This window comes from Rhamphochromis longiceps, linkage group LG17 (genome assembly GCF_057381845.1).
Source record: "Rhamphochromis longiceps isolate RC_006_pf linkage group LG17, R_longiceps_female_GT1.1, whole genome shotgun sequence".
Classification (NCBI taxonomy): Eukaryota; Metazoa; Chordata; class Actinopteri; order Cichliformes; family Cichlidae; genus Rhamphochromis; species Rhamphochromis longiceps.
This window is the reverse complement of record NC_140573.1, coordinates 16,414,170-16,439,399: the sequence shown is the minus strand read 5'-3', so window position 1 is coordinate 16,439,399 and position 25,230 is coordinate 16,414,170. Positions and strand designations below refer to the sequence as shown.

At 38.3% G+C, this 25,230-nt stretch overlaps 1 protein-coding gene and 1 long non-coding RNA gene across 2 annotated transcripts in view; both read right to left on the bottom strand.

The window, feature by feature from the left end:
* LOC146649471 (phosphatidylinositol 3-kinase regulatory subunit alpha-like) overlaps nucleotides 1-25,230 on the bottom strand; it is a 103,872-nt gene that overhangs the window by 74,281 nt on the left and 4,361 nt on the right. The window lies entirely within an intron of this gene.
* LOC146649472 (uncharacterized) lies at nucleotides 2,191-13,365 on the bottom strand. Its single transcript, XR_014908282.1, has 6 exons — nucleotides 12,991-13,365; nucleotides 7,698-12,285; nucleotides 6,934-6,999; nucleotides 6,428-6,583; nucleotides 5,883-5,975; nucleotides 2,191-5,585 (listed from the first exon to the last, which is right to left on the bottom strand). It is a non-coding gene; the product is annotated as an uncharacterized LOC146649472 (long non-coding RNA).

Genomic DNA, 25,230 nt, shown 5'->3' with positions numbered 1-25,230 from the left:
GAGCCAAAGGACTTGTAATACTTCCTTCTTCTAACTCAAAGTCATCAATTGGCAAGGACTCTTTGTGGTTGTATGGTAAGTGGGAAATGTGGATTATGAGGTGGTGCTGTCTCTCTTCCACAGCATGTCTTTCATCCTGTTTTCCTTCTCTCACCCCAACCGGTCGCAGCAGATGGCCCCGCCCCTCCCTGAGCCTGGTTCTGCCGAAAGGTTTCTTCCTGTTAAAAGGAATTTTTTTCCTTCCCACTGTCGCCAAAGTGCTTCCTCATAGGGGGTCATATGATTGTTGGGTTTTTCTCTGTATCTACTGTACAATATAAAGCACCTTGAGGTGACTGCTGTTGTGATTTGGCACTAAATAAATAAAATTTTATTGAATTGAATTGCTACACAAAGTTGAGGCCTGACGTGCCAAATTCAAAACATTTTTGATATCTCCGCCTCACACCTTTTAGGTGGCTATGAAACGCCAGCCCAGAGAGCAATTTGCTCTCTTCACTGCCAGGCCATACCACCCTCTATGACACCACACTGAAACTTTCCCAGGTGTGACGGTGTATTCACAGCCCTACAGGTTACCTGAAGACAAAAAAGTGATTCAAAACAAATTGGTTGCTATACTGGAGATTGGAGTAATAGACCAGTCTCACTAGTTCTAGACATGAAGACAGATTAGTTTGAAGATTAGTCTACCTTGACATTGTCCCTCTGTGGGACACTCCCACAGGGCTTAAATTTGGCAGTCTTCACCATTTGACCTTAGAACTGAAGAAGCTTCTTAGATGAGACACGAAACGTCTTTAAGCAACTTAAAGAAGTCCAGACGCTTTTCTTTCCAAGCTCGTTAGACTACAATGACCTGGATGACTGAGAACCTCCACAGACATTAGTCTATAAAGTTCTGTGTAGACTAACACAAGATAAATGAAGTCTAACAGTTTGCTTATTCAATGCACCAGTTTGACAAGCTGCTGGTCTGGTTGGGCCCTGCTTGTTTTTTAATGCTGGATTGGGCAGATTTCTTTGTCTAAAGAGTCCAAGGAAACAAACTGTGTTCTGAATGGTTTATAGAAATGCCTGGACCTCTCTGTAGTTTGTATGTTATCTCTGTACCTGTGGGCTCACTGTGTGTACCTTGAAAGTGTAACTTGTATTGGTAGTGACTGGCAATCGATCCATGGTGTACAGGCAGTAAGCAAAGAAAATGCATGGATGCAAGTTATATTGTGTTAACAGTTTCTGACAAAACATTCAGCTACTAGAGTTTCAATTTTTTGTTCATTTATTTCTGAAAATAATAATAAACACAAAACAAACATGCTGAGACAACCACACGTCTTTCCTATGAGAATCATTTGATGTGACAACAGAATTTAATAACAGAATATATTTAGTACATTAAAATAAAAATAATATCCAAAATATAAATCTGTATTAAAAAGAAGCATCTATTATATAAAAAGAATAAAGTAAAAGAATACTAATTACTCCTAAAACACTATAATTTATTGTGGTTATTTCCACAACTTTGAGACTGTGAAGTAAAAGGCAGAAGCTAGAAAAGAAGTGAAAAAAGGCCTTTAGAAGACAAATACTACTCTGACACTCTGTGACTGTTTAAAGACAGCAATTTTAACCCTGCATCTAGTGGGCTCTGACACTTTTATTCTTTATTCCTGACTCTCACTGTGACAGTGATTGCAGCAAGCGATAGTTCCTCTGTCCTCGTCACGCTCCTGTCATCTCCCGCTTACTTACTCTAGTATTTGATAGTGATGGGCCCTGTTGTGGAGAGCAGGAGTTGAGCATTTTTAGTCCATGAAGATCTTCTCTCATGTCAATCCCTTTCTAATATCTTTCTCATTTTCTTTGTCTCTCTGCTGTCAAGTTTTTAGAGTTTTAGCTGTGTTTCTGGACTCTTTTGAGCGAAACATCACCCTTAACTGACTCTGGATTTGAGGAGATTTGCTGTCTGCCATGAGCACGGGGCTATCGGCACTGTCATCAAGCCTCTCACTGGAATGGAAGTGTGATGGTTTCCACCCAGATCCATGAAGGTCATGATAAAAAAAAAAAATCACTCAAGCATTAATTTTGGAATTACCCACAGATCAAAAACACTGAAAGACGTGGAATGAATGATATGTGAGTGAGGGAGACACAAAGACACTGCTCTCATGGGGTTCAAAGCGTTTTTATTTATTTATTGCTGCTGCCTTTTTCAGTTCTAAAAGCAAGTCAAGTCTGGTTATTATTTCTACAATTGAATACAGGGGAAAATGAGAAATACAATCATGAGTAACAGCAGCATTGGAAGGAAGAGAGGAAAAAGTGAGCATAGGGGGCTTCCGAAATACTCTAAAGATATATAATATGTGGGATATATAACAAAATTTCCCATAGAGAAAACAACTTGGAGGTAAGATTAGATAAGAGGGCAAGGGAGAATTGAAGAAGAAAAGGATACAAAAGAGAGTGATTCACTCAAAAAAATGAAACGTTGACTTTAAAATTATTTTGTCAACAGGTTCCACGAAATTGAATTATGTTAGTTTAAAGCAAAAATCTTTAGTTCATCTAATTTAAAAAAAAACTACTTAAGATTAACAAGACATATTTAAGACTAACTAAATCAAGTTATGTTGTATGAACATAGATGATATATTTTCAGGTTAGATAGTTTAGATTAGTTACTTCAACACATTTCTTATTTGTGGCAGTAAAATGTTAAATTTAAGTTAGATTAATTCAAATATTATATTTTCAGCCACCTTGTGCTTTATTAATTAGTTTTACATAAATCTATTTTGTCAACAGGTTCCACACAAATTAATTAAGTACATCCAACTTATTTTTTAAAATTTCTTTTATTGCCAACACATTCAGTGAGCATTAGTGTAAACCCAGTCCAAAATAAAACACAACAGCTCATTAGGGTTAGTAATTAACCCTTTAGAGCCGATCGGAGCGGGAACGCTCTGTTATGCGTAACTATTTTTAAATCCCAGTAGCACTGCAACCACGTAAGCTAGCGCAAAAAATTTTTTTGCATATGAAACCGGAGGAGTTGTACTTACATCTGATGCCATCAGCTTGTCCTAGGTCACGGTTTCCTTCCACATAAAGCTTTGCAAAAACTGCATAAAAAGCGCTTGCAGGAACAAAAACATAATATTCCAGAAACACGCTTTACCGATCTGATCAGCTGTTCAAAACACTTCCTACGTTGGAATAGACGTCAGCGCGAACTTTTGCATTTCCGCCATTACCTGCCTGAAACCGGAAGTGACGTCATTTTCGCGGAAATGTAGTCTTTTTTGCGATCAGGGCCTCAGGGCCTATACTGCTCTTTTTAAAAGTTATCTTTGACTTTATGACTTTCTGTGTCGTTTCTGGGATGCTTAGGACTCATATTGCACTGCTGGAAATAGTTTATTTTGATGCATATGCTGCTTTTTTGCAAATTTGCAGTATAATATTTATTTTCGTTTTTCCTGCAGTGTATAAAAATTGGTGTATTTCAAAAATAAAACTATGAAGACACTCAAAATAATTTTCCTGTGGTGGGAAACTATTTTGTGCAACTTTTTTGTATTTACAGTTTTGAGGGATAAGACTCTTAAATTTCTCTAACTACAAATATATGTCAAAAAATCAAAAACGATTTTCAATTTTTTTGTAGTTTATTGCACTTTTTTGCAATTTATGTAATTACTATGCACTTAATGAATACATATTATTAAAATCTGGGCTATAATGGTTGTATTGATGTATAGCAACTTGAAATCCTCCCAAAAATGGCTCCACAGCATGTAAAAATATAATATAAGCTCTGGCGGACTTGGTTCTATGGTAGGTCTTAAAGGGTTAACAGTATGTAGACAGATGCAACATCAAGACTTTAAATTAAATGTCTGTATCTACCAGAAATAGAAGGAAAAAAAACGCATTGAAGATCACATAACACATTGATAAGATGACACTTGAGTTATGCACATGTGATGCTAGTAAGGTCTGTGAGTGTTTTTTTCTTTTAGTGTCTAAAATGGATAGCAAAGTTGCTATTTACAATGATTGCTTAGGGTCAGTCCAGTAACACAATGCCAATGAAGTGCTTTCCTTTAACAATGCAAAGTGAAGTGTCCACCTCAACAGCCACAATTTAAAAAAAATTTATGTAACAACAACAACAACAATAATAATAATAATAATAATAATAATAATAAATAGTCCACTGATATTAGCAATCAAAGAAAATCACATCACCATCCCAAATAAAACTTTAACAAAACATGCCAACATTATGGTCTAACAATAAAACAGCTTGTCAGCGTTCAGTTTTTTTGCAACAGCACAGCAGTAACCATTTAACACTTGCCACTGTCAACATTTATTTTACCAGTGTTTGGGCAAAAAACTTCAGATGTAAACATTTTAACATGGAAACAATTGTTCGTCTTTAAAAGTCCACAAAATATACATTCACCCTGCATTCCCAACTTGGATGATCTGATATCCTCGTGTTGGTGATGTTCCCAGACCATCATGAAAATGTTGTTCCAGGTTCAACATTGCAAGTGACCAATCACATTGTTGTGACGTTATTCTTTTGCGCGCCAAGCCATTCGTGCATTTATGAAATTCCAATGTTGCAAGGACAATATCAATTCTGCTTACTGTTTATTAAAGGGTTACGGTTAGGGTCAGGGTCCGTTGATCGGCGGACAGAGGCGGTTTCACGCAGCTTAAGTACAGTTTTTTGTTTTACGCCGGTTTTTCCCGAAGTCGCAAAAGTATGACGTCACAACATTCTGATTGGTCACTTGCAATGTTGATCCTGGAACAACATTTAGTATGATGATCTGGGAACAACACCAACACGAGGATATCAGATCAACCTCCTAACTTACCCTTATTTTTAGTATGTATTGCAATTACCTTTACAATGCACGCAATGTAACACAAACTGAATATGAACATATTTCCACCTCATAACAATATGCCTTGAACGCTAATATACACACCACCCTTCAACATTTCTGGTGCAGTATCATCTCTCAATTGAATCCTTTAAATCTCAATACTTTTGATTGTCTCTTACTAGCCCCCCCACAACAGTAAAATCTCTCAAATTGTAGTAGTTTACAAACTTTTCAAAATGTTCTAAATTTCTCTTAAATGTAATTTTCCCGTTATCTGTCATTTACAAATTACCATTTTATTCCCATTCAGCCTCCGAAAAACTTCTGTCCATCTGACAGAACATTCATCATCCAAATTAAAGGTTGGCTTATTCATTCAGTGTATTCTTGAGCAACTGTACCTTGGTCAAGAGTCTGCTGACATACAGATGAAGGAAGAGCTTCTGAAGTACTTCAAAGAAAGCTTTCAGTCTTGAGGTTAACTGAGATTCAGTGCATATATTCCACCCATTAAGAGTGCACATGCAGAGGCCAGGTCTTCCAGGTCATGCAGGACACACTAGATGGTTATACCCACATCGGCTGGAGGAGTGCTGGCATCAGCTCTTTCGATGGTAAAGATAGCAAGGGTAATTTGTTCCAGCTCCCTCTGAACAGCTGTAGCTTAGACACAAAAACATAGAAAAATGGCATCCAGTTTTTAAAAAAGAAAGAAAAAGGGCCAAAGCTACCCTTTAATGACGTAAACACAATATTAGGAACATGCACCCCAGTGCGCCACTATTTCAGACTACAGATTCAACGATAAATATAAATAGTTTGGGTATACAAAAAGATTTCCCAAAACATTTAAACAGGTTCCATGCAAATTACAACAACAACAACATTACAACATGCAACAACATTAGTTATTCAAAATTTGGTTTAATACAGATAAAAAACTAAACTAAAATTACCAACCAATTATTCTTTGAAGAGGATGCTTGGGTCTTCATTCAGGTAAAAAGGTAGTGCCCTGAGGACACACTCCCTCCCCTTTTCAATACTTTCCTTCTGTAGAGAGTGGCAGAGATACAGGAAGAGAAAACAGATATACTTTAGGATGACAGAAACTCACATTATACGCAAAATGAATGACATAGCCACTGCACAGATAGACATGTACACAAGACCAACTAATCATCACATGGACATGAATAGTTAACCTGTTGGGCAGGGTTTCCACCACATTATATATGTCCATAATGGAGGTAAAGACAAACTAATACATCATCTTTTTTGCATTCAAAACATAACATAAAAACATTCACTTCTGGTTTAACCTAAATCAAGGGATCAGATTTTACATATGTTTAGGTAATTTAAATTTTCCAACGTTTTGAGTACCAAACTTTGTCTTGCTTAATATAAATGTAAGTGCACTGTGCAGCTACCATACACTAGCTGTTTAAATTTGAAAATGATCTTATTAGCCATAATATTTTGCTACCAACAGAATAACGCACCTGTGTGGCTGGGGCCAAAGTTTGTCTAATTTTCTTCCCTGCAACGCCTCCTTTTTTCTTGAAGACTTTTATGAGCTGGTCAGTGTATTGGTCAAGTTGTGTAAAAAGCCTTGGAACATGTGCAGCAGTAGTAATCCTCACATATTCTGCTTCCACCTGAAAATATGTCAACAAACACAACATACTGTACTGTAAATATACATACTATATGTACACATATACAAACTAAAACTAATGTAGAAAGACCTCATTAAAGCTATAATTTTAACACAAACATTTACACAAAATGCTAATGGAGCCATTACAGCTTTTATTGTTATTTATCAAGTTCCAAAAAATATTGATCACAGCTGATCTGAAAAGAATTTCATGCCTCAGGCCCTTGAACTGCAACCTTTACCATGGTTCAGATGTGGAGAAGAAATAACAGGGGCATGGGATGGGTCACAAAAGAAAACTTAACTTATAAAACAGTTTTGTTTTTAAAAGTATAACAGTTCACATACCACATACAAGCTCAGCAATACCACATACACCACATCAGTATAGGAGGGAGCAGGTAAAGGCAGGATCTGAGATTTATAAAGAAAAAAAATAATTAATTCCTTAATTTCAAGAAGCAAATTATTGTTTGAATTACAACTAAATAAAATACTACTCAGAAGAAAAGCAAGAGATTGACACTGCCATGTGCTAACTTTCTATAGAAGCAATTATCACCAGGTCTGTCGACCTCCATTGTCTGTCCACTCATATGTCTTGAATAATTTTATTAAAAAAATTAAGTGTGTACTTTCACAAACTGTAATTTATAACTACATTGATATGTATAACTCCGCTAGGAAACATGCTGTATTTACAGACCATTTTTACATAATACAGATTACTGATAGAGCAGAACAATGGTGTCACAGTGGCTTTCGCCCTTGACTTTTTGGATTTTAAATGTCACTTTATGCTATCCTTGCTATCCTATTCGATATTTCCGACTCTCAGATTACAGAAAAGGAATCCCAAGAAAGCAAATGGAAAAATAACCCCTTGAAAGAATAACCCCATGAACCCCTGTAGCTAATCCCTTAATAAAACAAAAAACAATAAAAATGTTTCTTACACAGTCCACAAAATAAGCATGTCCAGGACCCAGTAAAACTAATGTAAAACAAGCGCACGCAAACGATAAAACATGTCTTGTAAGACAAACGCAAAATATAACCATGCTGGACATATAGATACTACACAACATAGTCAAAGAAAAAAGTGGTCTTACCTCTCAAAGAAACAGTAGCTTGGCGCCAAAACAGCCTTTTTCAGTTAAATTTGAAGTCTTGCGCATGAGCAGGTACAAGCCGTGAAACCTTCTTGTTCTGCGCGGTTTCATTACAACTGTTTTTGCATTACTGCCTCCTTGTGGATATACAAGGTATATCGATCCTAATTGACTTAACTTAAATGTTATGCGATCAAGTAACACATTAGTATTATGTACGTTGAATAATAGACACAATTACGTAGACTTGATTAGAAAAACATATGTTAACTTAACAAAAACATATATTTTAAGTAAAATGAAAATAAATAATTAATATACACTGAACAATCCACCTCATTCATTTTTTTGAGTGTTCCTTTAGAGGCAGTGCTATAGTAGAATGGTGTTTTATTAAACAAGAAAAGTAAGGAGGAGTTCAACTAGAAGGAGGTGAACCAGAGAGCTTTAAAGTGTTTATACTCTGTGTGTGTGTGTGTGTGTGTGTGTGTGTGTGTGTGTGTGTGTGTGTGTGTGTGTGTGTGTGTGTGTGTGTGTGTGTGTGTGTGTGTGTGTGTGTGTTCGTTCTGAAACAGCATGTAATTGAATTTCTCATGTACTCAGTGAGCAGGCACACAGCCCAAGATGCATGGATCTTCAAATGCAGGGTGACAAATTCACAAATGAATGCAACCAAATATAGAAAAAGAGACCCCATGCAACAAACATGTATCTACCCCAAAAAGCATCTTTCGATTTTAAATGTTATCTATATAACAGGTGGAGAGCACTGTATGCTATTTTTTATGATTTTCCTGTGTAAAGAGAAAATGAGTAGACAGAGTGACAGAGAGGAAGGTCGAGGCTAAATGATGAAAAACAACAAAACTGGGTTAAAGACAGAAAGCACAGCAGAACTGAATAATGGAGCAGAGGAGGGAAGAATGAAAGAGACAGCTGCACAGAAAGATGGAGGTAATGAGTGAGGAAAAGTGAGAAATGGGGTCAGACTGCTCAAATAATGGACGTGTGCAACAGTGCAAGTAAGGAGCAGAAAGCTAACAAAGACAAGGCAATCGCTCTGTCAGTCAGGGGCAGAATACCACTGAATATCTCTGGACTCACAGTAGAGATCTTGATTTTTGGGGGAAATTCTAACCTAGATCTCTTGCCAGGATGTGCACATATTAATGTTATTTAAATTTGTCAATTTAGTATTTTTTATTTTATTTTAGTATTTTTTTATATCTGTCTAATTATTCAATCAGATTAACTGACACTCAGGAGATCCATTTTGAGATAATGACCACTTTAACCAAATTTTGCAACAGATGGAAAAATGGGTGCACACAATAGCATTTTGAGTTTATTTCGTATGTCTGACTTATGATGCATTAGAGTAATGGTAAGTTCTAGTGTTATTATTTGTTTGTCTTACTTGGGTTTTGTTTAAAGTTTCATCCATGCTCCCTTTTTATGTGTTATTTTCTGTTTCCTGTGTAAGTCGCTTGTCCTCTATGTCTGATTTTTAGTTATGTCTGTCCCTCGTTTCCATGTCCCTCTCCTTGTGTATCATTCTGTCTCCCCAGGGTCCTGGCTAGACCCTCCATGATAACACCAAGGCCTGGAATGGCGCAGATACGTCTGCAGCCTGTCCACAGCTCGGACACAAGCATTTCACTAAATGTTGTACTGTGTATGTGACAAATAAAATTTGAATTTGAGTTTGAATTTAGTCTTATGTGTTTCATGTCTGCGTTTTTTATGTCATATTGTAAAGCTGTTGTCACAGTCTTCGCGTCATTATGTTTCCTGTTTTATTTTGACAGTCTCGTGTTTCCATTTTCAGTGTGTTTAGTTTTGCTTCCCCTGTGGAATCATGTTCATTTGTTCAATAATAAAAAATAGGACAGTCAATGAGATTCACATCAAATTCAGTACATTCACGCTGATGCTTGTCAGTTGCAAAGATCATCATCCACGGGCACAACTGTATAAAAATGTGTATTTGCCAGATAAAAGAACTTGCCAGAAACTTTTGGACATCTCACCATAAATCAGTAAAATATACTGAGAATCTGCTCAGGCAGACGCATTTCTCTCTCCAACACAAGAAAGAATAAGTAGTAAAGATGAGGGTAAAATGGTGGAATAGAAGAGCAGTGATATGAAAGAGACACACATCACTTGGCTGCATGAGCTAAGCATTATTGTGTGTCTGTGTGTGTGTGTTTCAAAGCTGGCATAATGAGGCAGGGGCAGTTCAGGGGCAGTTCAGCTTTACCCTGGAGTACAACAGAACCAATGATGTTAAACCAAGTCTGTGGGGGAAAAAAAACTCCTCAGAAACACAGGAGAAGAAAGAAAGTGGAATAACTAAAACTAGTGCCTAGACTGTAAATATGTCTCATCTGTGAGTTCTTTCATTAATAAAACATTAGACTGTCTCTACAGAATGTTACTCTCCACTCTCTATAGAAAGCCTTTCATTTAAGATTAAATTATTATTAATAATTTGTTATCTAATAATTTGTTCATACAGATTATTTGAAGTCTTCTAATTTTTATTTCAAAAAAGCTAAAAGTATTTATAACCAGATTTGTGTGTGAAACACTAATATAGATGGTTCATAAATAAATTTGTGCATATCTACTGTTTATTGCCTACATAGAATTTTTCTGGATATGGATCATCTAATTTGTTGAATCACACAAAGTAAAAAATATGAAGTTAGGATCTATCCTTGCTGTTACGACAACTCCTGCTGGTTGAAAAAAATAGAAAGAAAGAAAATATAACTGACAAAGGCGGGAAGTTAGGGTGATTAATGACAGAAATGGAAATGTGCTAACTAATGAAGGCAGTGTTTTGCAAAGGTGGAAGGAGTACTTTGAGGAGCTGATGAATAATGAAAATGAGAGAGAAAGGAAAACGGAAGAGCAGAGCATTAGTTTGGAGGAAGTGTTAAGTAATCCAGATTGCATAAATATGGTGTTATAGAGATGTGTAGGAGAAAGGAGAATGGACTTGTTGACCAGACTGTTTAACACAATTTTGGAGCGTGAGAGGGTCTCTGAGAAATGTATAGTAAGTAAGTAGTAAGTACAGACATCTTCACCAACATGGTCCAGAAACGTACACTGGATGAAACCATAGTGTTTCAGCTGAGAAAGAGTACTACAGATGCAATGACTGATTTGAGAGTCTTGGTGGAGAAATAGAAAAGGTCAGAAAGATTTGTATTTTTTGTGATGAATGTATGCTGCTGGTGCAGGGCATATATGAGGACAGTGAAGCAGTGCTGGGATAAGTAGTAGGAATGACAGATAGGTTAATGTGGTGGTAGAATGACATCAGGGATCATCTCTGAGTATGGCGTTATTATTGTGCCACTATTCTGAGCGCACGTAAAAACAAATTGAGCCATGTAAAAAAAATTTGCAGGTGCAAGTGTTGCATTTTGAGGAGAAATTTATTTTGAGCGAAGAAAAGCTACATTTGAGTGAACAAAATTCATTGCTGCGTGCAAAAAATGTATTTCAGTGTTTGCTATTATCCACACACACGCACAATAGCAGCCCCTCTCGCTCAGTTTTTGAATTTGCGCTTGCTCGCAATGTGTTGCTCGCGCTCTCAACATTTCTGCCCATGCGCGTTCAACTCTTTCTGTACACCGTTATATTTGTGTCACAAAACCAGCCAATCACAGACTTGGATGCAAAAAAATCTGATTGGCTGCTTTGGTCTCCAATCAGCTCAAAATGACGAAATGCAATATCCCAGAATCCATTTTGTCCAAAACTCAAACGAGGCAGTGGCGGAGGAACACAGCGTGGCGGAGTTTGAAATATTACTCTTTCTGGGTCACAAAATAAACTTTTAAGATATTTTCATGCGAGAATGGTGCTGTGTAAACTTCAAATATCTGCTTGATTTGTCAAGACATCACATATTTGCATAAGTGCTCTAATGTTTTCGGCCACCACACCAGCCTTTCATGGCTAAGGGATAAAAAGACAAGATACCAAACTGGAAGTGATAGAATTAAAGATGCTCAGATTTTCACTGAAAGTGACCAGAATGGGCAGGATTAGAAATTAGTATATCAGAGGGACAGCTTAGATTAAGCTCCTTGGAGATAAGTTAGAGAGATAAGCTTTGGATGGTTTGGACCTATACAGAGGGAGGATAGTAGACAATAAAGGACGCTGAGTGTGAGAAAAAGAAGGTTCATGAATGTAGCCAAAGAGGACATACAGTGTTGATGCGACAGTGGAAGATACTAGGGATAAGGTGAGATAGAGGCAGATGATGCCGACCACTAAAGGGACTGGCTAAAAGAAGGAGAAGACATTTCAAGCAGGAAGAAATCAGCCTCAGGCATGTAATATATCTCCATGAACTGGCTGTCAGTTTTAGCCATGAAATGAAGTCTCCTTCCTCTCCACCCTGAAGAAAGAACTGTCCACTCTACACTTGGACACTGTGTAAACTCAGACCTGTGTCCTTAAACTCATCTAACTCCCCAAACACACACATTTGTTCTGTCTAATCAAACACCCTCACTTAGTGTGTTCTCATGTATTAGATGCTGGAAGGACTTTAACCCTCCTGCCATCCTTTAAAAAACTCACACCCATCACCCTAGGGACCATTCTCAGCCACGCCATAAAAAGACCATATATCCATATTTTATTCCACTTTAAATTAGCCAACCTTGTAAAACTACTTCTCCCTGAAATATTCATGTAAAGTTTTAATTATATTTTCGTTGTTTTAACCCTTCAAATCCCAGTGTTATTACATGAGCACCCTGTGTTATAAGCCCCAAAAACCAAAAAACGAAACTAAATATTTCCACAAAAAACCAGTTGAAGTAATATGTGATTGTCATTATAAGTAGGCCTTTAGATGGACCAAAGATTGGCACCAACATACATTTTGACCTGCCATTATTTTTTTTGCATTTTTTTTTGCAATTTAAAAATTAAAACTTCAAGGCCCTGAGTCTTCATTGACATCCAAGAAAAGAAGAAAAAATAAAATCATATGATGATAATTTGGGGTTGAAAAATAGCATTTATAATGGAAGTCAATGGGCAGAAAATGGTCCCCAGGGTGATGGGTGTGGGGATTTCTGCTGCTCAGCCATTTTAGGCTGATTTAAGGAATTCACACTGGAATATTAACATTGACAGGTAAAAACTATCCTGTGGCAAGTTTGGTTATATTCCACTGAACACAGTGGAAATGGCAGCCATTTAACACATAGCAGTGGCACAAAAAGGTCCCAAGAAGGCAGGAGGGTTAAACACTTGGTGAGCATGGTAAGAGGTAACAAACACACAACACATCTACCTTACAGAGACCTAGGGTTGTTCTGTGTATACATATTGTGCTGAAATATAATTTGCATTTCCGCTAAGGGCATGGAGAAATGTCCCTCTTTTGAATGTAAACACAGTTACTTTAAAAGATGTGCCAGACACTTGAAAAGCTTCAAAAATATTTGTCAAACTTTGTCAACACGTCATCAGATGTATCAGGCTTATCTTTTAGCAGGGCAAGAATGCCGTGAACTGCTGCAGGTGAAGGAGAGCTGTGTGTTTTATCCCAATCTCTACAATGACACTATTCAGCATGCAGTCAGGGAGTTAGCTTTTTCAGAAAGCAATACCACAGTTACCACAGACATTCAGTACAAGGGCACTGCATATAAGAAGGAACAGTTTCTTGTGTACAGAAATGACGAGTGTATGGAGTTTGGTGAACTTCTACTCATCTTGATTCAAAATGACACATCTGTGTATGTTCTAATGGATATCCACAAAGGCATCTTCCTCTCAGAATACCATCTGTATTCTGTGACAAAGGACAGTCTTGGGTTACAGTGTATCAACATTAATGACCTGCCTGATTTCTATCCTTTGGTATCATACATTCTTGAAGGATACAGAGTCATTCCACTAAAGCATAGTATTGTGGCAAAATAATGTCCAACTAATAGCTCACTTCTCACTGTAAATAGTTTAACATTAATATAAGTGTTACCTGATCCATACCCTGCTCCATCAAGTGTATGAACTGTATGTGATTTTCTGTGAAAGGACCTCGCCCAAAACTGAGGAGGCAAATGGTCCGGATTGTTGTGACTGAGATGATGGAAAAATGCCCTCATGTAGGTAGAAAACATTCAATTGACGTTGCAAAAAAATGGTGGCAAAATATCCCAATTCTCTGCTAGATTTAATAGAGGGTGATATTGTTGGCGCAGGCTACCTTTCACTTGTCAAACAGTTGCAGAACAGAATTGAAAATGTAAGGCGCACTTCAACACCCAAAATAAGAAAAAGAAAACATCAGACTGACTCAGACCACACAGACGAGATCCCTTTAGAAGAAAGAGCAGCCATGCAGGATTTTGTTTTGTTTTCTTTGTGTGTGTGTGCGTGTGTGTGTGTGTTTTGTTAAATAAAATAACAGTCTGAATCCGGGTCCAAGCCTGACCGAGACTCAGGGCTAGACCAAGCGTCAGCTGACGTCTGACTACCTGTAACCTTTGTTTTGGATTTTAAAAATGCTAAAGTGTGACATATCACTGCAAAAGACACTCGTGAAGGGTGCCAATACTTTTGACCATGCATTGTTCACTTCCCCACAGCATTTTGGTTATACTTCGTCTTGAACGTGGTCATGGCCATGACTGTGTGTATATATATGTGTATATACTTAATTTTTACTTTGTACTTGTATTTTAACTGATCAATTATAAAAATGCTTAATAAACTTTTATATGATTTTTATTCTACAGGTGTTTCTTCTCCATAAACCCAGAAAAAGGAACCAAAGTAGAGAACAAAAACTCAAAGCGTCGTCTCAGTGTGAACCCTCGAGTCCTCACCCTGATTCAGGATCTCGCCGACCATGAGTGGCGCTACGCCTAAATCTTGACTCTCTGTTAGTGGACTGTTAGTTTTACTTTGTTAATTTTGTTCCACAATGTGTACTGAAACCTTTTACTGGTCGAATGCATGAAGCCAATTAATGAAGATGTTCTTGCTTTGAAGGAATGTTCTTTATAAAAATTAAAAAAAACAAAACATGCTGCTACTGCAGTGTTTCTAGACCACATGTGTAGGTTTGTTTCACCACGTGGTTTTCCTGATGTGTTTTCTGACCAAGGCCATGGTTGTGGTGACAGCAGGGTGCGTGTTGCGTTGCATGGTGATTATGATCATTTTTGGAACAATATGTGTTTTTTGTTTTAAAGTCTTAACAGGTTATTTAACTTTTTCTGGTGGAGGGTCTAACAAATGCTTGTTTCATGAACATGGTTCTTGCTTTGCAGGAATGTTCCACAGCTTTTATAGCCTATATTTTGATTGAATTGTGTAGTTGCTGTGTGCCTTGCATATTGTGTTAGTTGGAAAAAATGCATCCACTTGCTGTCATTTGGCTAATCTGGCTGCAAAATAAATTTCCCAGAAGTGATATTTTTCTCTCTTGTGTTTTCTCAAGATTTTTGCATGTTTGGATGTGGGCGTAGCAGTAATAAATTTGCTGGTTTATGGTTAAAATTTTACATTAAAACATAAAATATACAGCATAGTAATAGATTTTATGTATAATATACAGAGCAGCTCCATTTAATATGCACAGTTTCACCGTTGTTCTACCATTTTAAATTAGTTTTTTGTTCGATATTTCCCTGTTAATTTTACAATTTATGGATCCACAATAAGCATTTATTACTTGTAAAAGATACAGGAAATAGTCTATTTATTACACATTAATGTGTGAAATTAACTTCTTTTTTCTGTAGACTTAACAGTTTTAATGTGAGTTTCATTCACTGTAAATCAATTTACATATTGCATCTGTAAAGCGATATACTGTGCTGCTGTATTTTTTACAGGAAGTCCCTGGTAACCCCAGCTGCCAGCGTTTTCCTGTAAAAACAGCACTTTTTTTTTACAGTGTACTGCCAGGTTGAAGCCAGCAATGAAAGTACAGCTACATGTATTTTTCAATCTGAATGGTGTGGGAGATGGAGAACAACAAATAGTTTCTCTTTAAAGCAAAGGTAAATATTGGATTTTGTTAACTTCTATGAACATACATAGGATGGACTGCAGAAAGTAGAGTAGATAGTGCAGTACTGTTTGGCTGCCCATGTGGTCATGTCCCAGTACCTCTCAAGTCACATGAAAACTATGAATAAAGAATTAGATCTAAGAGGTTTCATATCCAACTTTTTCTAGAATATTATCTGTTTAGATTACCCAAAGGTACAAAAAAAAAAGTGTAATTCCAAAATGTACAAGACTCAGTTTCAAAAGTAACATCTCACTGCTTCTGAAAATTGCCCTATTTATCATGTAGCTTAAACAGAACAACTCAAACACCTTTGTTTGCTGTGACTCAGTAATTGTTAGAAGTTTAATCCCAAAAGTGTTGGTTCTGTTCATCTGGATGGAGCATTTTGAGTGGGAGAAACATTTCATGACTCAGCTGATTGCAGGTGTCCCCAACCTTATGTTGTATGTACTGTTATATCCCTATGGGTTAAGAATGGGATGTCGCTTAAGTTCATATTCATGTGAAGGCAGATAAGTGAATACTTTTGAAAGTATAGTGTATGTCACTATTTGTGGAAAGAAAATTCCCTACTTTTGTTGACTTTCACAGTTAATCACTGTGTTATCACAAAACAGATGCATGTAACTGGCAGCTTGACAACATTCAGTTAGAAAATTACTGATAGCAGACTGACTCCATGTTGCTGCCACTTTATGTCCATCTTAATGGGCATAAAGTGACTTTGAAGATGGCAGCTGACTGCTAGTGGTTGTAGACCGAGTCCCCATCTTTGGAGCAACTATTTCAAAGGCAACCAAATCTCAGGTTCATTGTAGGTCATATAGTAATTTTGGTCATGAGTGGAGGTGATTGGTCTCCAACTGCAGTTTTTCCTAGTGTGACTGTCATTTGAAAACAAAAAACAAAACAAGCCTAGATCTGATTAACTGTCTGATATGAACCACTGAATGCGTGACTCATTAACTTTATTGCATTACAGTTGAGTTTGGATGCTGCAAAGTGAACTGATATAGTATGAAGGTCATGCTAGTATTTTGCTGTTTAAGGCTTTTTTTTGTACTGTCCATTTAACTCTGTATCTCACTAATGGGAGTGAAGTGTGAGGAGGGAGTGAAGTATTCACTTTGCTCATTAACCTTTAAGATCAGGGAGCAGTTTTTGGTGTCCTGCTGTTGCCTGCTGACTAATGACTGCTAAGAAAACCTTTTCAGCGTTGCCAGTTAAGTTCCTATTTGATTATCAGAGTCGTAATGGGGGGACTGGAGGCTATCTCAGCTACATAGGGCGAGAGGCAGGGTTCACAATGGACAGATTGCCAATCTGATGCAGGGCTAACACAGAGACAGACAAGCATTCACACTCATATTCACTTTTTTCACTGTTAAAGTTTCAAGAAAAATAAAGGACAAAATAAACAATACACACTGACAAATGTAGAAAAACAGATATTAGTCACAGACTGCTCTAAAATATTCTGTTGCTGAATGTTAATAAAATTCTAACGTTGAGTATCAATAATAAATGAAGAAAAGATGCACTGTGTGAATAATGCATTGTAATAGCCTTTGGAAGTTGCTCATTAATATTACTGCTGTAACTTGGAGCTGTTTTAATGCCATGCATCAAATGCTGAAATGCATTACTGCCCCAGCTTAAATTATTTTTTACAACACCCCCAGTTACTGAAATTGAAGCAGTCAAATGAGCTGTTCCCCATTTTATCAAGACATTTTAGGGGTATTCAAATGCAGAGAGGAAGAGAAGGCCATAAAATTGTGTGTGATTTTATAGGCTTCCATAAACATGCTGAGAATGGGGAGGATATAAGAGAGAAAGCAGGTCAGAACAATTTGCATGCCTTCATTGGGTTTTAAACATAAAAGCTGGTCATGAGTCGCTGCACATGGTTCAGGGAGGAGCAAGATTTACAGGTGAAGGTTTGGCTCATGACAGCATGGAATACACTCTCTAATACTGACCCTGTATAGAAAACTGGAAGGGCATTTTTTTCTTTATAAAAATGTAATTAAAGCTATTAACCTCAAAATGACAGCAAAACTAAAGAAGTTGATACATTTTCATTAGACGATGTATATGCAAGTCATTGAATTCAGCATTTAAAGAAAGCACTATTACTTAAATTTAAGAGATTAAAACACTAGAAGCACCAAGGGGTTCATTTTTATTTATTTATTTTTAATTTTCATTTGCATTTTAAAAATCCTGCAGCTCTGTAAATTAAAACCATATACATTTAGGGGCTTATTAATCAAATACTAAATTTGGGGATGTGTGGGATCAAAAGAAAAAAACAGTTGACCACTTTTACGTAAAACCACAGAGGACGTCATTCTGACCCACAGAAATGTATGAATGTAAACTCAATACAGGGGCCCACTGGATTGTTTGCATACAATTTAACATTTTATCCATCCATCCATCCATCTTCATCCGCTTTATCCGGGGCCGGGTCGCGGGGGCAGCAGCCTAAGCAAAGAGGCCCAGACCTCCCTCTCCCCAGCCACCTCCTCCAGCTTATCCGGGGGAATACCAAGGCGTTCCCAGGCCAGCCGAGAGATATAATCTCTCCAGCGTGTCCTGGGTCTGCCCCGGGGCCTCCTCCCCCTCATTTTATTATTTTCAATTTTATTTTATTTGTACAGTGCCTCATCACAACAACAGTTGCCTCAAGGTGCTTTATATTGTAAGGTAGAGCCTACAATAATACAACAGAGAAAACCCCAACAATTATATGACTCCCTATGTAAAAGCGCTTTGGCGACTGTGGGAAGGAAAAACTCCCCTTTAACAGGAAGAAACCTCCAGGAAAAACTAGGCTCAGGAAGGGGTGGTCATCTGCTATGACCTGTTCGAGTGAGGGGACGAAGGGAGAACAAAAGACATCGTGTGGAAGAGAGCCAAAAATTAACATTAACATGAAGGCTGCTGTAGCATATGCCAAAGCTAGCTGATAAATAAACATTGAAGACTGTAGTTAGATAAAAGATGAATAATTGCTCCTTGGACGAAATGGGATTTTGAACCAGAGCACAGCAGGTCAGACTGATGATTTTTTAACATGTTTAAAATAAAGATTCAATTCAATTCAATTCAATTCAATTGGCGACTGAATACGTGGAAAACCAGCAAAACCTGCCTTGTCTGAGCAGCAACGGAAACCTAGCTGACAGAGTCCAGATTATGGAGAACCAATCAGGGCCAATAAAGAGTGAAATCCAGAGTAGAAAAGGCCAGTTGAACAGTTTAAGGCCTGAAAAGCAGAGCTGAGGAGGTGAAGCTATGGACTTAATTGAAGCAGTGTGGCGCTGTGAAACAGGCTTTGACTGTTCTACTTTCACAATAATTATTTCAAATGTATTTCTTCCCAGCTTCTCAGCAGCATTCGATACTGTTGACCATAATATCCTATTAGAGCGATTAGAACATGCTGTAGGTATTACAGGTACTGCATTGCAGTGGTTTGCATCATATCTATCTAATAGACTCCAATTTGTGCATGTAAATGGAGAGTCCTCTTCACACACTAAGGTTAATTATGGAGTTCCACAGGGTTCAGTGCTAGGACCAATTCTGTTTACATTATACATGCTTCCCTTAGGCAGCATCATTAGAAGACATAGCATACATTTTCACTGCTATGCTGATGACACCCAGCTCTATCTGTCCATGAAGCCAGATAACACACACCAATTAGTTAAACTGCAAGAATGTCTTAAAGACATAAAGACCTGGATGACCGCTAACTTTCTGCTTCTTAATTCAGATAAAACTGAGGTTATTGTACTCGGCCCTGAAAATCTTAGAAATATGGTATCTAACCAGATTCTTACTCTGGATGGCATTACCTTGGCCTCCAGTAACACTGTGAGGAACCTTGGAGTCATTTTTGACCAGGACATGTCCTTCAGCGCACATATTAAACAAATATATAAGACTGCTTTCTTCCATTTGCGCAACATCTTTAAAATTAGAAATATCCTGTCTCAGAGTGACGCTGAAAAACTAGTTCATGCATTTATTACTTCCAGGCTGGACTACTGTAATTCATTATTATCAGGATGTCCAAAAAACTCACTGAAAAGCCTTCAGCTAATCCAAAATGCTGCAGCAAGAGTACTGACAGGGACTAGAAAGAGAGAGCATATTTCTCCTGTTTTGGCTTCCCTTCATTGGCTTCCTGTTAAATCCAGAATTGAATTCAAAATCCTGCTCCTCACATACAAGGTCTTAAATAATCAGGCCCCATCATATCTTAATGACCTTGTAGTACCATATCACCCTATTAGAGCACTTCGCTCTCGCTCTGCAGGCCTACTTGTTGTTCCTAGAGTATTTAAAGTAGAATGGGAGGGAGAGCCTCTGGTCTATCATGGTTCTTTGCTTGGGGAAGAGAAGATTATTGAGCAAACAAAGTAATTCTAAGCCCAATTAGATACCGAGTAAAATAAAAGCTTATTGACAACAGTTTCCCTGGGACACCATTTTCCTAGCCTCACTGAGCCATGAGCAGCTCCATCTCTGTGATTGTAGGGCTTTGCAGACTGCTTCTGTGTAGCTTCATGAAGCTTATGTGTAAGTTGTAGGAAGAAGATCTGCAATCACTCAACTGTTTGCTTTTCCTGTATGATCAGGCTGTTAGTTCTTATTCTTTATATCACTTCCTCTTTCTCACACTGTCAAAATCATTGACATCATCATTCCACTCCAATCATTTCCTTGCCAGCTTTTTATGAGCCAGCCTGCTCCTGTTCTGTGTGCTTTAAATTTTAGCACTGTTCTGTCATTCAGTAAAATACCCACAGTTAAAGTACTCACAGTACTTCTGCTCTAAAAAAAAGAAAAGAAATATTGGTTGAATAATTTCAGGAGCTGCACGTACAGTATAATAATCAACCTACCTCCTGGAAGACTGGACTCTCGTGCTGATTGTCTATTTGCACAATATCAGAAGATCAAATGATCTCAGTCCCAGCCCACATTAGCTGATGGCTCACCTGATGCCTTCTACATATCTACTTGGAAAATCAAAAGACAAGATGAAAAGGAAGCCAAACCCTGTGAATAAAACCTTTTATGAGACCCACATCTGAATCGATGGTCGCAGTTGAGTGGGGCTGACTAGATACACACCGACATTACACATTCTGACATACTGACCAAGGGCCAAAGGAGAAGACAATAGTAACTTTCAAACTGTCTACTCCTCAAAGAGTTAAGATGCTGATCATTTCAGCACAACTCTCATGCAGCACTACATCATATCCCATTCAATGGGTGGATGGAGATGGAGCTAACTAATGCACTACAACAAATTCAAAATTCAAACAAAGCATCACTGTGTTGCCTAAAAGGTGTATTTTTTTTCTCAAACTAAAGAGTTACAGGCTGAGATAAATTCGCTCCCTCGCCAGTAAAAATAAATACTTCTTAAAAAGATTTGTTGAAATGTGTTTCCTGAAACCAGTTTTGTGAACAACAGCCAGCTTCAGCATACAAAACTTCAATTCAATAGGAATCAACTTGCTTTATATAACCAAATCACAACAACTGACTCAAGGCACTTTATATTCTAAGGTAAACACCCTACAGTAATACAGAGAGACTCCAACAATAAATACACTAGGAACCACAAGTAAACCAGTAATTTGAGAATGCAGTGCTCTACAACAAATGATAATGAACTATGAAAATACAGTCCCACATAGGAAAATTGGTATGGTCCGGATCTGGCCCACGCAGTGTGATTACACATGGCCACATACCGCAAAAAATGACGGCCCTTTGGTGGCCCAGATCTGGTTTGCCAGATGTGCGAAGGACCACCGGTGTGTCTGCAACTGGCCTTGTGTTGGCCCATGTGTGGTCCACATCTGGCAAACCAGATCTGGGCCACCAAAGGGCCGTCATTGTTTGTGGTATGTGGGCCATGTGTAAGGTGTGTGCAGCCACGGGCCAGTTGCAGACACACTGCTGGCCCTGAGCTGGCCCAGAACAGTTTCAGCTCTGGCTCCAGATGTCAGCCTAATGAGTACTTTAATCAAGCCATGTAATAAGAACATGTGCATAATACTGCAAAAGTAAGATGACAAAACTGCTCAGACAGAGAATTAACTGATTCTTGCATAGGGCTTTTGTACTCTCCCAGATTACTCAATACAATATGCCACATTCCCCCAATCACACACTTTCTCTAAACTGAGTGCTTCCTAATTACATTCATACTTGACATGCAGACAGGTGGAGCCAGGGATCACACCACTAACCTTCTGATCAGCAGGTGACCTGCTCTACCTCCTGAGCCACAGCCACTTAGTGGTAAACTTGAGTAAACCCTCACTAGGTTTTGGATAAAGTGTACACTCACAAACCTGTCAAACCTGCGTTTGAAACATTAGCCACCATAGCAGTATAGTATTGTAACATGGCATTTGGGTCTTCTAACTAAAGTAGGAAAATAGGAACATAAATAGTGCCATCATTGCCAGACCTGGCCCACATCTGGTTGACATACACCCTGCCATGACACCAGTCAGTCAGAAGTGCCAGCTTGATACCAGAACCGGGCCAGACCTGCTTGCTATGCGGGGGTGTTTCTCTCTATGAACCTTCAAAGTTTTTCTTAGATCTTGCTGTGGTGATGAAACTGAGGGTGTGAGGGTGTTGTGTCAAATTTGCTCTACTTGACCAAATTCTTCTGATCAAAGCCTCTGAACAAACTGACGATGTCTAATCTTCTAGTTTGCATCTAACTGCATCCCTCATTTACATAAGAGAGGAACAGAGCATAGGATGCTATAGGGCTCATCTACAGATAAGACATGAGCTGCTTTATCACAGCAGAGAAGAGTGCAGCATGTGATTACGTCTGTGAGCTCCAGAGTGAACTCTGATGACCTCAACGGTTTTTTCTTATCTCTTGTCTCTATTTGTCATAATAATGTTCCCATCCCTCCCCTTCAGGAAAAATGGAAAATGTACACACACCTCTTAAAAAGACATCAGTTCTTAATGGGAAAAAAAATCATGCTGGAGATCTATACTCATAAGGGACTGCGTAATATGTTATGAACAAAAGGATGTTTGATGGGAATGAGAAAGACCAACATACAGAGCGATGAATTCAGAAACACCCCAAAAATCAAAGTGAAGAAATATAAAGCAGCAGATTAGTCTCTTTTGCCAAAAATTCATTGCATCAAATCAAAACTGTATATTTGTATAGCCACTCCCCCCAAACTGCTTGTGTTCTAAACATAATGTCCTAGAGGTGTTCTATTGGATTTAGGTCAAGCAATTGTTTCTGCGTGTGTTTGCATGTGTGTGTGTGTGTGTGTGTGTGTGTGTGTGTGTGTGTGTGTGTGTGTGTGTGTGTGTGTGTGAAGGGGTGGTGGGCAATCGGTGGTATCAATTCCTTCATCCTCCGGGATGTGTCTCCTTACTCTCACAGCTGTCGCACACCGCCGTGCACTATAGGGTCTAACAGTGAGTCCAAGAATTTCATCCCAATTCCCAAGCGTCAGGGTGCCACTGTCTAGCCTGTAAAGGTCTGTGCTCATGGATATTCCTCCCCAGACCTTCACTAACCCACCACCATTCAGGTAATGCTGAAGGATGTTACAGGCACCATATCATCATCATTGATCATTGTAAAGAGCAGGGGTAGATGGACATGACCAACACATTTACAGGTACTCAAGACGAGAACAACATGAATGTTACTTTTGTAAGACTAAGACTCATAAAAGAATCAGCAAGCAGACAATTAAAAGCAGCCAGGAGTCAGCAGAGGAAGGCAAGGAGAAACCATTGTTTTGCATCTGACCTGTTTAGCAAATAAAAAGCCATAAACACCGCAGATCTGAACAAACTATGCATCAGACAGCCAAGACTAAAATGGAGCTAACCACCCAACCCTCTATAAAACAAAGCCTGCAGGGCTCATAATAGCTTTTTTATGTAGGGCAGATCTGTTTCCCAGTGCTTTTCAGATTTTTAGGCTCAAGTCCCTGTAGTCCTCATTATTGCATGTTTGTGCTCAATCCTAAATAAACCATAAAAAAATCCACTTATACTGGATACACATAGCGAGCACATTAGTTCTAAGTATTAAGTCAGTCTTCTATCTGGAATCAGAGTCAGGGAATGAATCACCAAATGCAAAGTAGTGCATGTATCAAATCAAATCAAATCAAAATTTATTTATATAGCACATATTAAAAACAACAGTGTTGACCATTGTGCTTCACAGTCAATAAAAACATGAGACAGTTAAAACAAACAATAGAAGAGGACAACAAACAATAGGTAACAACGCAACAAGCTAAAACAGCCAACTAGACAGAATCAAAAGCCAAAGTAAAAAAATAAGTTTTAAGACGTAATTTAAAAGACTGGATAGACTCGGCAGTGCGAATATGAACGGGGAGGTTATTCCAGAGTCTGGGTGCCACGGATGCAAAGGCCCGGTCGCCTCTCGACTTCATTCGAGTCCTAGGTTGTGCTAGGAGCCTATGGTTGGATGATCTAAGTGCCCTGTTGGGATTGTATGAATGGAGTAAATCAGAAAGATAACTGGGCGCTAAATTATTCAAAATATTAAAAGTGAACAAAAGAATTTTAAAATCTATACGATATTTAACAGGGAGCCAATGTAATTTGGCTAAAATTGGAGTTATGTGTTCATGAATTCTCGTACCTGTTAAAAGACGCGCAGCTGCATTTTGAATTAACTGGAGCCGGCAAAGAGAGGAGTGTTGGAGGCCCGAGTAGAGGGAGTTACAGTAGTCCAATCTGGATGTGATAAATGCGTGGATAAGCTTTTCAAGATCTTTTAAAGGAAGGAACGGCTTTGCTTTGGAAATCTGACGCAACTGGTAAAAGCTGTTTTTTACCACAGTGGACACCTGTTTCTCGAGTTTAAAAGAGCCATCCAGGAACACTCCGAGGTTTCTTACAGTGGACGAAAGATGGCTAGCGAGAGGGCCTAGGGCGTCAGCTAACTGGTCTAGCGGAGTGTGACTACCAAAGACTATGATTTCGGTCTTATTCTCGTTCAATGTAAGAAAATTATGTGATAACCAAATTTTTACTTCATGCAAACAGTTGAACAGAGGTTGCAAAGAAGCAGTCACATCGGATTTCAAAGGTAAATAAATCTGGATATCATCGGCATAACAGTGAAAGGAGATGTTATGTTTTCTAAAAATTAATCCCAACGGCAACATGTACAAAGAGAAAAGAGCAGGACCGAGCACGGACCCTTGAGGCACACCACAATAAATAGGGGCAGAAGCCGAGGAGTGTTGCCCCATAGCAACAGAGAACGACCTCTCTGAGAGATAGGATTTAAACCAAGATAAAACCGTACCTTTGAGACCAACAACATGTTCCAATCTTGATAGAAGATGTATGCAATGATGAATGTAGGATGGA